Source organism: Grampus griseus, assembly GCF_964374135.1.
Source record: "Grampus griseus genome assembly, chromosome: 13".
Classification (NCBI taxonomy): Eukaryota; Metazoa; Chordata; class Mammalia; order Artiodactyla; family Delphinidae; genus Grampus; species Grampus griseus.
The window spans coordinates 50,821,987-50,839,753 of NC_139007.1; the positions used below are offsets into that span (position 1 = coordinate 50,821,987).

General features: G+C 35.7%; 1 protein-coding gene across 8 annotated transcripts in view; it reads right to left on the bottom strand.

The window, feature by feature from the left end:
• Positions 1-17,767, bottom strand: part of TRDN (triadin) — a 373,155-nt gene that overhangs the window by 148,887 nt on the left and 206,501 nt on the right. The gene's annotated exons all lie outside the window — the stretch shown is intronic.

Sequence of the window (17,767 nt, forward strand, 5' to 3'; positions counted from 1 at the left end):
TGACCATGGAATACTTTGCATTCATTAAGCACCTGAATTTGATTTTTAAATTTTATTTATTTATTTATTTTTGGCTGCATTGGGCCTTTGTTGCTGCGCGTGGGCTTTCTCTACTTGGGGTGACCTGGGGCTACTCTTCATTGCGATGTGTGGGCTTCTCATTGCGGTGGCTTCTCTTGTTACTGAGCACGGGCTCTAGGTGTGCAGGCTTCAGTAGTTGTGGCAGATGGGCTCGGTAGTTGTGGCTTGCAGGTTCTAGAGTGCAGGCTCAGGAGTTGTGGCGCATGGGCTTAGATGCTCTGTGGCATGTGGGATCTTCCTGGACCAGGGCTCAAACCCCTGTCCCCTGCATTGGCAGGCAGATTCTCAACCACTGCACCACCAAGGAAGCCCTTAGCACCTGAATTTGAAAATCTCAGAATTCTTTGTATATTATTTCTGTATGATTAGCCCTTTGAAATGCATGGAGCATTAAGACATAAATAAAGTGGCTCACTGAAGGTCACTGAGTAACTAATAAGAGAACAAAGCCCAGAACAACCAAATTCCAGGATAAGCTTTTGACCTAAAATGTCATTCCCTACACTGCTGTGGTGCCCATCAACTATAACCATGGCCCTGGACAACAATATGTGTTGTGAGAGTATGAGCAAGTTTCATTTTGAATCTTTCTTCCCTCTTGCCTTAGGGGGGTTGCGTTGGCTTTTTTTTTTTCTTTGTTCAGAATGTTCTCTTCAAAGAAACGGGGTACCAAAAAAACCTCACTTATACCATAGACATTTAAATATATTATTTGATTAATTAGCATGAAAATAAAGGAGAAATAAAGATTTTTAAAGCAATGGATCATTTCACATTTCACTAAATAATTGTTCATGATTGTCTTTACTAAGTTTTCAATAATTGAATTATCATTTAACAACATGGGAAGGAAGATTTGCTCATTTGTTTTAGGTATTAATCTTTATTTGCTCATTTATCACATATTTATTTAGGACCTATTATTTGTATGTACTAAGCTAGGTGTAAATGTAGTAGTTGATACACACATATATTATAATCTTTCATTTAATTATCATCAAATGTTGATTACAGGTTAATATTATAATCCTAGTTAGAATTATAAAATAACAAGATTGCATCAGAATAACTTGGCCAAGAATCATAAGCAAAGAATCAATGTTTCATTGGCCAAACACCAGAGGTTTAATTTCTAATTCATGCTTTACCTCTTGTTGGTGAGATAATTATTCATTTGTATTATAATCATGATACAAAAATAGTAATTTTTCATTCTGTTTTTGTATAAAAGAAATATTATTTATCCACATATATGGTTTACTTTATTCCTAAATTTATTTCTTAAGACAAAATATCTTTTGTCAAAATTAAATTGAGTCCATTCTACCTATGATCTTTTTATTATTAATTTCTTTTATTCCTGGAGGAACATGCAACTATCATGTTAGTGCTACCTTTGTCACATCTAGAATAGTTGGTCTCAAATCAGAATTAATCAAGATTTACACATAGTGAATTCTAACTAATATATTTCTAAGTATTACTCTACCCTATAACTAGCATTTAGTGGGTATTTAATAAATAATTGGTGAATGAAAAGGTGGATGAAAGGATACAAGAATACATAGGAAAGATCATCAAAAGTACCCTAAACTGCCTAGGTGTTTTACTACTTAAAGATCTCAACATATCAGAGAACTGTAGAGTAGTTCTGATTTAAAAAAAAAAAAAAATTAAAAATAGTTGTCAGTAAAGTACCTTAGCATTTTTATACTCAAATTTCCCCCATCTTTTCTTTTTTTTTTTTTTTAATGTCTTCTTAGACCACTGATTCTTTTTTTTTTTTTTTTTTTTTTTTTGCGGTACACGGGCCTCTCACTGCTGTGGCTTCTCCCATTGTGGAGCACAGGCTCCGGACGCATAGGCTCAGTGGCCATGGCTCAAGGGCCTAGCCGCTCCGTGACATGTGGGATTTTCCCGGATCAGGGCACGAACCCGTGTCCCCTGCATCGGCAGGCGGACTCTCAACCACTGCGCCACCAGGGAATCCCTAGACCACTGATTCTAAATGAGTTCTCCATGCCTACGATTCTGTTGGACCACCTGGTATACCCAATTGTGAATTATGGAGAGCTTTTCTTAGGGCCTTATTAATAACTTCTCCCATTGATCATTCTGTTCCTCTGTCAGCCTCTAATCTATTGAGGACACATGCAGAGGTGATCAGATTTGACATCTGCTAGTGTACAGTATTTCCATTTTCAAAACCAACGCTTTAAGAAGGAAGCAACTCTGAGACCATAAATGTACATTAAGAAGGCCAGACAGGGCTTCCCTGGTGGCGCAGCGGTTGAGAGTCCGCCTGCCGATGCAGGGTACACGGGTTCGTGCCTCGGTCTGGGAAGATCCCCACATGCCGCAGAGCGGCTGGGCCCGTGGGCCATGGCTGCTAAGCCTGCGTGTCCGGAACCTGTGCTCTGCAACGGGAGAGGCCACAGCAGTGAGCGGTAAAAAAACACTACACAAGAGTGAAAACACATTAAATCTTTACAAACAAGTTTTCAGTATACATAATTTTCTCTCTCCTTTTGATTACTGCCAACTGAAAATGAAACCAACCTTTTACTAGGAAAATTTTCAAATATATAACAAAATAACGAATGTATAATAAGCTCCAACCTCATTGGTGCTCTCAACACCCATTCAAAAATTATCAAGTGATGGCCAGTCTTATTTCCTCTGTATTACTCACTGCCTCTACTACACGCAGCCCAAATGAAAATTTTATTATATCAAATAATTTTTCCTTTTTTCAATTTTTTATTAGATAATTTTTATAGTTACATTTTTGAAATAAAATAGTGATTTAAATAAGAACAGAGGACAATAAGAAAATTCAACTGAAGTTTATAATAATTCTGAAATCCATAAGTAATATTTTGGAGCTCAAAATCAGAGACAGGATGGACCTAGATTTAAGTGTCAGTATATGTCTCCTGGGAATGTTTTAGCAGGAAATTATCAGAATAGTTAGTATTCTTAGCTTCCTGAAACATGTTGTATTTATATAAACAAATTGTCATGAATCAGATTAGCCAAATGTTTTAGTGTCTTCTGATTCCTTAGGCATGAAACAGTCTGACTTAACAAACTGAAAATATATTGAGTCTGCAACTACTTTGTTAAGAAATCAATTTTTGCATATAGGTTTAAATATTAGTTTAATATCATGAACTTTTCATCTACAGGACTCTTTATACTCTGACTTCTTTTAATGTGAAGTGTGAATCCACTGAGTTTTCAAATGTAGGGTTCACATAACTTTAACAGCAAGTAGATTGCTGCACTGCGAGTCTAGTATTGGTCTTTGACTAACGGACAGCAGATGAACAATAATAGCATTGTAGAGAACCACACTTACATTTTAAATATTTTCTAAGAAATCTTACAGTTCTTCCCAACCCCAAATCACTGAATTTAAAATATTTTCCGGAAACATTTCTTTAAAAGCCATCTCTTGCTAATTCTGCAATGGTACAAGGCATTTAGACTGTTCTTAGGTGAGAAAACTAAATATAGAAAAGCTGAATGACTTTTACACAAACCGGAAGAAAAATTAATATTTATTGATTCAGCAGTAAACTTTGAACCAGCAATATAAAAACCTCCTTGATTGTTCAAAAGTATACATCCTTTTTAAATAAGATACTAGAAACTAATGACAAATTATCCTGCAATCCAATGAGCTGCTAAATCAAGCTCTAAATTATTGTTTTCTAGTCTTGTAAAATCCAGTATTATTTTTAGGTGTACATACTCCCCAAATAGAGAAAGGTTAACAATTAAGCTAAAACTTACTATACGGTTAAAAGCTCTTAAACTAACTAAGCCTCTTGTGCCTGTAGCTCCAGGAAAGCATATTTCAGGGGCATTGCTAATTTCAGTATGATAATAACCCCACTGAGATGAAATTAATCATGAAGCAGCCTTCGGCCATCCTGTCTGACCAAGAGGACTGAAGCCTGAAAGGAGAGCCTATTTGCTGCCAGATATGCAAATTGCAAAAGGTGCACAGTGCAGAAATATGAATAATTTATCAAAATAATCTGTTATTGCTAGAGGTTAAGAATCTAAATAAGCTGGCAGCACTGCTTACAATAGGTAGCATAATTTAGCTAGACTATTTTTTTCCAGAAAATCTTCTGATCGAGGAATGTATTTTGTACACTATTTGCTTTAGAATCTAAATAGCCTTTAACTTAGTATCATAGCATTATAGAGTTTAATTCAGAAAAAAAAAAGATTCTTCAAGGTTTGCTAAAATATTCTCCTGATTTTTTCTTAATCTTTAAGAGCACAGACTATGTTTTCCATAAAAACTATTCTAAATATTTCTTAATTTGAAAAAAATAATTTTGATGTTTTAATTAAATATAAGTCAAAATCTACCTACAGTTTCTACACATGGAATCACATTTTTCCTATATTATTTGAAGAGAAGTAAGCTTAGGGAGAAAAGAAACTGGAAAACATTAGTGAGAATATTTACAATTAGAGTAACGGGCATTTCCCCTCATGGCATCATCTAGCTCTCTGAATGTCTAAGAATGGCAGGTTTCTTAAACATTTAACAATTTAGAATTTAGAGTTGAAGATCAAGGTATAGATTTATTTAAACAATTAAAAGAAGAAAACTTTTTTTTTTTAATAAGAAGAAAAGTATGAATGAGACATGATTTGGCCTTTCACTTTAAAAAATATTTGGCATGAGGCAGAACACTCTATGACATAAATCACAGCAAGATCCTTTCTGACCCACCTCCTAGAGTAATGGAAATAAAAACAAAAATAAACAAATGGGACCTAATGAAACTCCAAAGCTTTTGCACAGCAAAGGAAACCATAAACAAGACCAAAAGACAACCCTCAGAATGGGAGAAAATATTTGCAAATGAAGCAACCGACAAAGGATTAATCTCCAAAATTTACAAGCAGCTCATGCAGCTCAATAACAAGAAAACAAACAACCCAATCCAAAAATGGGCAGAAGACCTAAATAGACATTTCTCCAAAGAAGATATACAGACTGCCAACAAACACATGAAAGAATGCTCAACATCATTAATCATTAGAGAAATGCAAATCAAAACTACAATGAGATATCATCTCACACCAGTCAGAATGGCCATCATCAAAAAATCTAGAAACAATAAATGCTGGAGAGGGTGTGGAGAAAAGGGAACACTCTTGCACTGCTGGTGGGAATGTGAATTGGTTCAGCCCCTATGGAGAACAGTATGGAGGTTCCTTAAAAAACTACAAATAGAACTACCATATGACCCAGCAATCCCACTACTGGGCATATACCCTGAGAAAACCAAAATTCAAAAAGAGTCATGTACCAAAATGTTCATTGCAGCTCTATTTACAATAGCCCGGAGATGGAAACAACCTAAGTGCCCGTCATCGGATGAATGGATAAAGAAGATGTGGCACATATATACAATGGAATATTACTCAGCCATAAAAAGAAATGAAATTGAACTATTTGTAATGAGGTGGATAGACCTAGAGTCTGTCATACAGAGTGAAGTAAGTCAGAAAGAAAAAGACAAATACCGTATGCTAACACATATATATGGAATTTAAGAAAAAAAATGTCATGAAGAACCTAGGGGTAAAGCAGGAATAAAGACACAGACCTCCTAGAGAACGGACTTGAGGTTATGGGGAGGGGGAAGGGTGAGCTGTGACAGGGCGAGAGAGAGTCATGGGCATATACACACTAACAAACGTAGTAAGGTAGATAGCTAGTGGGAAGCAGCCGCATGGCACAGGGATATTGGCCCGGTGCTTTGTGACAGCCTGGAGGGGTGGGATAGGGAGGGTGGGAGGGAGGGAGACGCAACAGGGAAGACATATGGGAACATATGTTTATGTATGACTGATTCACTTTGTTATAAAGCAGAAACTAACACACCATTGTAAAGCAATTATACTCCAATAAAGATGTTAAAAAAACCAAAACAAAACAAAAAAAAAAAAAAAAGAAAAAAAAAATATTTGGCATGTTAAACGGAAGGCTGATTCCAGTCAGATTAAGAAAAAGCCTTCTGCCATACAGCTAATAAAACAATGTAATGTGATACCATGGGAAGATGTGAGGTCCCATTCCTGGGGTTGCCAGATAGATATCTGTTTTCGAGGGGTCCTCAATGTATCTGCTTAAAGCAAAGAGGCAGCCCCAGATGATCACTTCAGGTCCCTTTCTACTTCTGTAACACCTTTCCAAAATCCGTGACTATGAACAAAGATACGCGAATTTGAAAAAAAATACCTATGTTTTGATGGAAAATTTCTTGATTATTTAGTTTTATTATTGAGGCTTACCTTGGTAGTCCTCCCTTACCATAAAATAATTACCCCCTTTTCTTTGATCATGTTTTAAAAGCAAGCATTTTAACCACCAAACTGGATGGATTCTCTTAGGAGAAACATGCTTCCTAGAAGAATTAGGACTCAAGTAGAAACTTGACTTTTATTGAAATAAATGTTATGATTTGGAAAAATTATTGCATTCCCAATATGAGTGATTTATTTCCTTATCTAAGATCGATTTGGGCTCTTTAAGTGAAACAAAATAAAATTTAAAGAGTCAAGAGTTTATTTTAGAAAACAAGCTATTTTATTATGTATATTATGCATACATATCAAAAAAACAAAATTTCTGGCTGTTCAGCCATATTTTTCAAGTAAAATTTCAGTCTTAAAAATTAAGTGATATGCTGTTGGTAGGTCCCTTAACTCAGAACTTATACATACTATGAGGAGTGATTTCCTCACTAAATGATACCATAGAGCATCATGATCTAATTCAGCCCTTAAAAACCACCAGCCCCTATTGTTCTAACATCAGTAAACAGTGTCTGTGAATATTACCATTCTGGTTTTCACTTTTCTAGACAATAAGAAACACACACATGCCCCCTTTTATCTCATTACCCAATTTGGGAATGTTATAAGCAAACAGAATTGTTAAGCATAAAAGTAACCGTATAAAAATGTAAAAAAAAAAAAAAAATGAGGATAGTGGAAGCAAAAACTGAGAGCAAAGCATGGTTTATTTTCATTCTCTCACACAATTCTTGGCACTAAGAAGGCATCCAGTCAATGTTTTTGCATGGGTACATGAATAATGATTAGGAGAATGTTTAAAAAAGTCATTGTTATCTGCCTGAAATTCTAAACCAAATAGGTAGCGATTATCCTCATAAAACTGTTCAGACTCACTGAGTCTTTTTTTTCTCTATAATACTGCACATGCCAAAATCTGAAGATGTTATAATCAGCTTCAAAGAGAATCTACATTTCTTGAAAAAATGGCTAGGTTTATAAAATGCAGATCTATTACACTGGAAAATTAGCATGATTTCCAAAAAGAAGGAATCCTTAACAGAGAGTCCTAAATCAAAGCAATCTAAGGAAGAATTCAGGGTTATATTTTTTAAGAAACGCTTTCAGCTAAACTTTGTCCTCAGGTTTAACAGACAATTTAAGGTTGCACAACTCAATTTTATTAAATGAGAAAATACTTCTCCAAATAATTACTGAGTTCTATCACTCACTCTTGCTTCTGTATTGTTTGCATTCATGCTTACTGGGGGCAGGCACAATACTTAAATGTAAGGACTATTTCCACACACAGTCTGGTTAGGGACACTACAGGAAAAATGCCAAATGAAGGGCACAGTAATCTGAGTTTTGGATTTTGGCAATTTTAAAGGAGGCAGGAAATAGGTAAGGCTTGAAGGAGAGTACAGAGCCACAAAGGGGTGAGGGAAAGAAAGTTACAAAGTGAATGACTGGTTAAGTATTCCCGTGGATTATGGATCTATCTGGCTGGGGAGCAAGAGTCCCCTTTGTGTTAATGAGAAGTAAAAATGAAAAATTTTAAATTGTTTAAAGTAAATTATGGGCAAAAAAACTAACCTTGAAATCTCAGTGAATGAGATGTACTTTTTTCTTAGAACATTAAGAGCCACTACACTTTTGAGCAAGGGAGTTACACAGCAATGTTTCGAAGAGATAAACTTTCCATGATTGTCAAGAGAAAGGGCTTATTCTGGGAGCATAGAAACCAGGTAAATTGTCACTGAAATACTCTAGTTGTAAAATGATAATGTGTAAAACTAGGCAGGTGTTCATGGAATGGAAAGTGGAAAGAAAATAATTAGTTAGACATTTAACAGCTTTCTTTTTCCTCCTCTGTAGATGTGTTTGACATGTACAGAGGAGGAAAAAGAAGGCTGTTTATTCAAATATGACAGGTTTAGGACCTGATAAACAGAATTTGTTTTAACATAATTTATTTGAAGTTTATAACAGAAATACATATTGCGTTTGAGACAATGGTGTAACTTCAAGTGAAAATATTAAGTAGACATTGGGAAAAAAATATGGCCTTTGAAGACATATGGAGATTCTCACATCATCCACATAGAGGTTAAGTTAACATTATGAGAGGAAGAAGGAACAGTTTTTCCAAGGGACAAACAGAAGTTGGCTTTCTCAAGTTGGCTTGAGAAAAATATTGGTTGAAAATGTATAAGAAAAATTCAGATGTTAATTTCAGCAAAGGTCAAGGAAAGAGGATGTTTAAAAAATGAAGAAATAAACCTCAGGATTAAACACAAAGAGAGTTTGTTTTTATATCTAGAGAGTCCCTGGCAACATTTTTGAACATGATTTTGGAATTGGGATGCAAATAGTAGGAAGCCTATTGTTCTGTGCTGGTCTCAGCCTATCAATAACCTATGTTGTATCTGGAGAGGGCCTTGTATTCTTATTATGATTGCAAGACACCCTCAGCAATAAAAACAAAAGAGGTTACTTACAGGTCCTGGAAATTACATGGCACACCTGGAGGCCACAAAGCAAGTTCTTGAGGGGAGACGGAGAGAAAGAGAGAGCTGGCAGGCCTGGAGTTCTGCCTTTGTTGGGGTCAAGGGTTGGGCCTAGGGTTTTGCAGACTCACTACTGGTGAATGAAAAACGTAAGAGTGGGAGTTTAAAGCCTGGGAAGAGAAAAAGCAAGCGGCCCAAGCGGTCGGTTATCAAAATAAACCAAGATCTCTAAAAAAAAAAAAGCCTGGACTATGGAAGGTGGGGGGCTGGGGCAAGATGCCTATCTGAGACAGCCATCTAGGAAGTGGTCTAGGTGCCTATCTGAGACAGCCATCTGGGAAGTGGTCAAGGTGCCTATCCGAGACCGCCATCTGGGAAGTGGTCAAGGTGCCTATCCGAGACCGCCATCTGGGAAGTGGTCAAGGTGCCTATCTGAGACAGCCATCTAGGAAGTGGTCTGAAGTGGATGACTCTGAAACCAAAGCTTAAGTCAGGCACTGGCATTTAAAAAAAAAAAAAAAGCCAACTGTCAGGGTTTACACTACATCTGTCTTTAGGGGCTTAAGGTGGGCGGTGACTAAATCGAGGTGGAGGGTGTAAGTCATTTATTTGACAAGTGTTGTAAAAGGCACTAGAAAAAATGTGGCTTGAAGGTAGCAGGAGAATCAAGCAAACGCTGTTTTCAAAATAGGAAACTCCATTTTATTTGAAGAGAGCAGAAAAATACCTGATGGAGAGAAAAATATTAAAAAGTCCAGGAGGTGCGAAAGCTATTAAGGTAGAAAGATCCCAAGATGGTGGAGAGAAAGGCATCTCTTCCTCTGGAAATCAAAATTACCCTATTGAAATGCCAACAACGCCCAACTATTTCCTGTAAGGGTAATATTGTGATCAATGACGAGTACAAGGAAGACGTCCAAATTCAAAATACATTCAATTTAGCTGAAAATGGAATTTTATTAAAAAGGAAAAATATGAGAGAGAAAAGGATAAAGAGAAAAAACTACTGGAGAGAAGAATTGAAAAAAATGTAAATACAAGCAGTAAATTGTGATAAAAAACAATGACAGTTGAGGGAAAAATGGGAAAAGATATTAGAAATGAAATTTATTATTGAAATGACTCAGGTTTTCTAATGCATAAAATTGTGCTATTAAATATTATATGTAGGTATTCTGATATATCAAGATTATAGGGCAACCTTTTTTATCTCTAAAGCTAAAGAGGACCATTTGGCAAATAGTTAACAGATCTAATAAAGCCAGAAAGCAATATTTGATTATTTTCTTCTATCTGATATGAAGATTTCAACCTTCTTGGGTGTTTACTAACATTCATGAAGAACAAAATACTTAGATGAAGTGATCTAATTTTTGAAGCTATGTACTATAATAGCTGCCACATGTTTGAGGTTTTTTCCCCTAATCTAATATGTAAAGTATGCAGTTGTTTGTTTAAACATGAAGGTGATATTATTTGCTGTTTGTTACCTCTGGGATGTATGGGAAAATATGCACTACGTATTTGAGATGAAATGTCACTGAATGAGTCATAGATAACAGTCCCTATTTATTCTAATTTTAGGGATTGTGGACTTATTGTAATGTGTGATGATCTGTTTTTTAGCACAAATTTGTGTCACAGCTCTAAGAGTTCAAATGCTTTAACTGTCAGTTCGCACATAATCGATCTAGAGAAATAAATGAGCTTCACAATGTTGTCCTCCCAAGAAGGATATTTCACCACGTCGTGCTCTCCTTTCCATCAATGTTAAAGGGAATTATGCACACCTCTCAGGAACAGTAGTCCCCAATGTCAAGCATGCAGACTTAAACTTAAATTGATATTTAGCAGGAAGCCTAGAGGTTCTCTTAACAGCAAAATGACAAGCTGAGGTTACTAAGGACTGACATTGCTCTGAAGCCCACACTTTCACATATTGCGCAAATGTACTGCTTTCCCTGGGACCATACAATGAAGCATAATAGGTTACTTTAGCAGCCAGTCTCTACCTTTGAATATTCAAAATCCACGCTCATATGCACAAATAAGGGAGTTAATATTTCAATTACTGGAGCCATGTGCACAGAAGTATTTGAGAGCAAATGAGTGAGTGCTAGTACATGAAAACACCTTCCCACATACTTTGGTAAAAGGCAAGGTATTAATCTTCTTCCAACAAATGACTGAACTGAAATCCACTCTCAGAACTATAAGGTTTCCAAGTAGCCCATCCCCAGCATCTCTCAGATGGACTGGATTCCACATGACCCATGTGAAGGCAATGAAAATTTTACAAATATGAACTACTGTACATATCTGAGTTCAGAAACCAAAGAACAGTTTGAAAAATCTATGTTAAGAATGAAATTACAATTGACTATGGAGCATGAAATATTTTTGAGAGGGCTTCCCTGGTGGCGCAGTGGTTGAGAGTCCGCCTGCCGATGCAGGGGACACGGGTTCGAGCCCCGGTCCGGGAAGGTCCCACATGCCGTGGAGCGGCTAGGCCTGTGAGCCACGGCCGCTGAGCCTACGCGTCCGGAGCCTGTGCTCCGCAATGGAAGAGGCCACAACAGTGAGAGGCCCGCGTAATGCAAAATATATATATATATATATATTTTTTTTTTTTTTGAGAACTTTAACATTGACAAGAAATCTCAAAAGCAGACAGAATGAGTTCCGGTACTATACGATGAGGCTGGAGGGAGGAGGCCAAAAGTAAGGATGCAATAGAGGTTACCATGGTAAATCCTCAGACCAGAGACTAGTAAATAATCAAATATCTCTCAAACAAGCTCACATGATGATGGGAAATTTTAAAAGTCAATTTAGTTTCAAAAACACACTGATATCATGGCAAACTACTGCAAAATGCTATCACAGGAAGGTTGATCATTCCACCAATGGTCCCATACTAATTGCAATCTAACCCAAGTATTCAAGCACTAGAACCAGAGAACACTCATTAGATGACTAATACCAAGAAGGATGTTCTATCTCTTGAACAGTAAGCAGAAACTTAGTGGTGGTGCCTCAGTATTTTGTGCTGAAATGTTTAAAATACTGATTTATCTTGTGACCATACTTGACTTTTTACATCAGTCCTTGGAATATATATGTCTACTCAAATTTCTAAAAATTTTATTGATTCCTCATCCTTCATTTATTGAATTTTCTAGAAAATCAGATAACTTCAAATGTACAGATTAAAATTTTAATCAGAAAATTTTTAAAACCAAGCAAAAAGCCAAAATCGAATAATGGAAGACCAAAAAAAACAAAACCTATGAATATTCTGCATAAATATTCAACAAAACTGTATTTCACAGACATCAAGATTGTATAACACATTAAGTTCTAGAAAGTCCTCACCAACATACTGAAAATCTTACTCTGAACTATTCTGTATTTGAATGAAATTTTTAATTTGTATGCATCCTTAGAATTTCCAAAGTCCTTTGCATAAATTATTTCACTAGATCTATGTCATAACCCTATCAGACAGGCAGGCAGGCCTAGGCTAAGTCATAAATATTCGGATTCCTAGTCCAGCATGTTTCCAACATAGAAAGCCTTTTCAACTCTTTTCAAAATAATGTCATTTTTTTCTTGATAGCCATATGTAAACATAAGCAAATCTTTTTATACAAACGGTTCTGAGTTTTAAAAAAATAACAACAATGGCAGTACTAACAGCTAATTTCTATAGAGTAATGTATAGAAAATCCTATATTATTTGACTTAAACAAGAAAGAAATGCATTATTTCATATAACAAGAAGACCAGAAAAGAAGGATTCCAAGGCTGCCCTTTAATTACTTATCTCGGGCACAGAAATAGTGTTAATATTGCAGTATCATGGTAAATTAGTATATTGTATTACAAGAATATTAATTATAAACAAAAACAGTGATATTGATAGAGAATATATTTACCCCAAAATTCTTCAAATATTTAAAATATCAACCCTTATAAAATATTCAAATAATAGTAACAAGTATATTAACCAAAAATAGAAGAATAAAATCTAGTTCTACTCTTTTTTTTTTTAGTTAACTTTGGATTTATAATTTATTTACTTTTATTGAGTTTGGTTGCCTTTATGTGAATTTAATCTTTGAATTGTTCTCAGAATTTTTCTTTTTAAATATTTGAAGTCTTTAATGTATTTTAGTAATTTTGGAATCAGATCATTTAAAGACAATTTTTTAAAAATCTAGATTTTGTTATACGTTAGAAGATTGTCAAAGTAGTGAAACAAATTAATTTGGTCTAAGAAAAATCATTCCATGTCATTTACATTCAGTGTTATAAATTACTGTCTCAGTTAAAAGGAACTTGCTGGGCTCAAAAACAGGAACAGAATCTTTCAGAGTCTCTCCTGAGAGCTAACACTTTAGGAATAACTGAAAACAGAGAATGAGTTTCTCTTGTGTATTGATAAGGACAATGGTACCTATGAATTCAACAAATGGCAAATAGCAAAGAAATGCATGCAGAACACAGCATGCTACACACACAAATGTTCATAAGTTATCCTACGATTGGGGCCATATAGTTGATTTTAAATTAAGATTTTTTTTAAAACAGGTTAGATATGAAACAGATCTAAAGGTAGTAATACATATATTTGATGTTCAAAGAATTTAAACTGTGGCATTCCCAATCCCATTCGGGCAGGCCTTGGCATTCTTTTCTAAAAATTAAATTACATGATGGTTTCAGGTGGTAGTTAACCCCTATGTCCCTGATTCCTAAAGTTAAAATGTGTATATTCCTTTACACAAAAAAGATAAAATGAAAAAGGCACAGTCCTAAAAATAACATGCATTGGTTTCAATTACATGAAAATTTTATAGTAAGCTTTTTAGTGTTAGAATTATTAAATTAAATTGTCAATGGTATAACTTATCTTTGGTGTGCAAATCAGTTTTGGACATCTGACACTAGGACAGAAGGCACCAAACTCAGGTAATACTTGAGCCAGTCAAGTTAGATTGTATCCCTCATCCCTGCTCCCTCCCCTTTGCTCTTACCCTGGAGGTTATGGCAATCAGCTGCCTGGGAACAGAGTGAGGAGAAGGGACAGGAAGCCCAGGACACCCCACCCACTTACAGGCTTCCAAGCTCAGGGCAAGCTCAAGCTGAGCAATGGGAAACTTTTTAACTGGGATGGGTGTTGGGAGCTTTGATATTACATTGGATTTGGAAGTTTTAAATGCTTGGGGGAAAAGATCATTGTTTTATTATCTGAGCATGACCAGGAAAAATATAGGGTCTTTTTCGGATTTCATCCAAGGCGTAGAGAAAAGCAGGTCTAAAGAGAGGTTTGCAGTGGTAGTCACTGAAAGAACAAAGTTGCTTTCTGCTTACACCCAACTGAATACAGCACGTTTTAGTAACTCTGGACATGAAATTAGCACTGGGGCTCTCCCCATGCCTTTATTTGTGCTTGTCTGCTTCTCTCTTTATCTTCACATCCAACTGCGTACTCTTTTTCATCCAACCTCAAATACCATCATTTTCTGGAAACTTCCCTGATCCCCCAAGTGCAAGTCCTCTCTCTGTCCTTTGAGCCAGCATGGCACCTCACCAGGACTTTTCTTAAGGCATCTATACCTTCTATGTGTGCTTTCATTGTTCACATACATTTCTGTCTCTCTCCGGAATCTACACATGCCGTGAGGACAGACTTTCCAAATGCATCATTTTTCTTCCCTCATGCCATCCCCTCTCTGTGGATATGCATAATATACCCCCCACAAGCTAAATGATGGACTAAAATAGTAAATCTGTTGAATAAAAACATGTTATTTTAAAGGATGAAAGAACATGGGAGAAGCATGGTAAAGTATTAATTATTTGGTAAAAATGAATTGTAAGAAGGGTAAAAGACTGCTACCTTTTGTGATTACTTCATTCAAAACTGCTGTAAATCTTGAAAACTATAGTAATACAAGTACACTTTTGTACAAAGAAATTATTTTTTCCACAAAGACTTCACCATCAGAAATCAATAAGGAAGTGGCAATATTGTATCACATAGGGGTTAATAACATAAGCCCTAGAGGCACACAGCCTAATTACAAATCCAATCCCAACCAATTTTTAGTTGTGTGACATTGGGAAATAATTCAATAGCTCTCTTGCTTGGTCTCCTCATCTTTAAAATGTATTAAAAATGGTACCTGGTTTCACATTAGGACAGGAGCTAATACTCTGAAAATGCTTAGAAGACGGCAGATAGTAAGTATGTAATTCCCATGTGCTCTGTGCTGTTCATCTGGTTCATCACAACACTGTATGCACAATATTCAATCATCAAAGTTTCTGAATTTAATTGAAGCATCTCAGTATGCATAATACTAATTAAGCACACGAATAAGAAGTCATATTTTATATCATCTAATATAAAGTGGGAAACTCTCATATCTATTTCTTAGAGGGGTAACTTAATGAGTTATTTTGCAACCCACATATATAAATTAACTTCCATACTTACCATCTCAGAAATAGCCATCCACAATCCTTGTCTGAATTTACATGGCAGAACACATTTTTAAGAGTAACATTCTCTGATGAGTAATTTTACAACTAATTTACAAGTGGGATCCATAGAATATTAGTTCTGACAGATGCTCTTACCCACAAAAAGAGTTCAGGGTCAAGAACTCTGAAAAGCATGCAGACAAGATGTTACCTTTCTAAGATTTTAAAATGACAACATATTCCACACTGAAATTCTACAGTAGAGAAACCAATTTAAGCTCATTGTTTCCTAAACATATTTGATGATAGAACTCTTCTCTAATATAACATTCCTCTGTATCCCAGAGGAATACACACTGGGCAATGTTACTCTTAGAAATAAAAAGAATAAATATTTTTTGCTTCTCTCTAACACTAATGACACTATTAATACTGCAGAGTCACTTAGTTACGTATTTAAGAGCTGCTTAAGGAATACCCATAGCTCCTTGTACGTGTGTAGAATATTTACAGTTTACAAAGCTCTTTAATAAATATTCCTCAATTCAGCCAACAAGATGGATAGTAGTCAGCAATTCAGCTTTCATAGACCCTCAAAAGTAATGCGAATTGGTAAAAAGAACATAAATATTGTATTCAGAAAGGTCAAGCTTTGAATCCCGGCTTTGCCACTTAGTATTTTATACCCTTGGGCATGCTTAGGTTTTCAAAGGCTCAAATGCTGTGAGGATTAAATGAGGTGACATATGTAAAGTACTGAGCACAATACTTTGAACATAATGGATACTTGCAAATGTATGCTTTCTTCCTAGTCACTTTTGAATACCAGCTGAGAAACAAAATCTCCTAGTTATGGATAGCATTTATTAATTCTCCTTAATTTTGAACAGAGGCATGATATTCATTTTACATTGTACCCAGCTCTGTCAGTTAAAATAGAGAAACCTACTTAAAAAAACAGGACTCTGATCTGGTGAGATACGATTAAATACCCAGTGCTGTGCACTATGTTCCATTGTAAGAGATGAAGACTTAGTGGGAACTCTTGGAACAAAATACCTTCCTATCCAGAGGGGCAGGAAGGGATGATATTTTACGGAAATAATAACTGGATAATTTAATATGAATAAAAGTTATTCAAAACATAAGCGACAGAGAGGTGAAGATAAGGTTTTCAACAAAGAAAGAAGCCTCTGAAAGAACAGAAAGTGTAACAGAGAATGGAATGCCTTTAAATGACTGGAGAGAATTTTGTGTGGCGAAGCAGTTATCAAGAGATGAAACTAGACACAGAGCAGGAGAGGCACTGACACCCTTAAATTTGAACTTTATCCTAAGGACAAAGTAACGCTTCAGCAGGTTTAAAGTGGAAAGTAAAATAACCAGATGTGTAGGCTATGAATCCACGCACTGCAAAATATGTGGTGCAAATTACAGGCTATGCAGAGCCAGTCAAGAAGGATAAAACAGTGTTCCAGACTAAAGGTAATGGCATCCTGGACTAGGACAGAGGCTGCGGAGGCCTAAAACAGTGGGAAGGTGTGAGAGACAGAGTGGATGAGCAAGCGTATTAACACAGAACACTGTATATATCCTCTTCTGCCACAAGCACCTAGCATCGGGGCAATAAAATATTGCCCAATGTACTTGCAAAATTTACCAAATAATATTAGAGTAAAAGCTGAAAGAATGATCAAAGAAAAAAAATAAGCCAAAATATATTATTAAGCATGACTACGGCACTTACTGTATTTTTCATTTATTGTAGTTTCTCATTCATTGAAACCAAGTGTTTTCAGTGCATATTTACTGTGTACCCACAATGTACAGCTAGAAAATTTATAGCAGAAGCAACAACAACAAACAAATACAGGTCAATGGAAAGATATGCTTGTATTAATTAAAAATGCACAACTTTGCTACGATAGTGGATTACATCATTGTCTCTATACATCTGAGGGTCATAAATATGACTGAAAAGGCTTTGGGGTGGAATAGGATGTGTAATTATGGGGAATAGATGAAATAAAGAAATGAAAAGCTTAATATTTCTGAAGATCACATCCTCTATTTCTTTCCCTTAATGTTTCTAAATAATTCTAAATTTTGCTTAAAATATATATAATAACATGATATCTATTGAATGCAAACATATTTCAGCACTGTGCTAGGCATTTTGACAATGATTACACTCACTACTAATGTAATAGAGGGCCAGATTTGATATTTACAACCAGAAGAGTGCCTGGCACATTATCCGTATTCAATAAATAACTGTTGAATTTATGAATAACTGCTTTATAAGGAAGGTTGATCCTGGGGCCCTTTAAGCAAAGTGATGAGTTTGGATG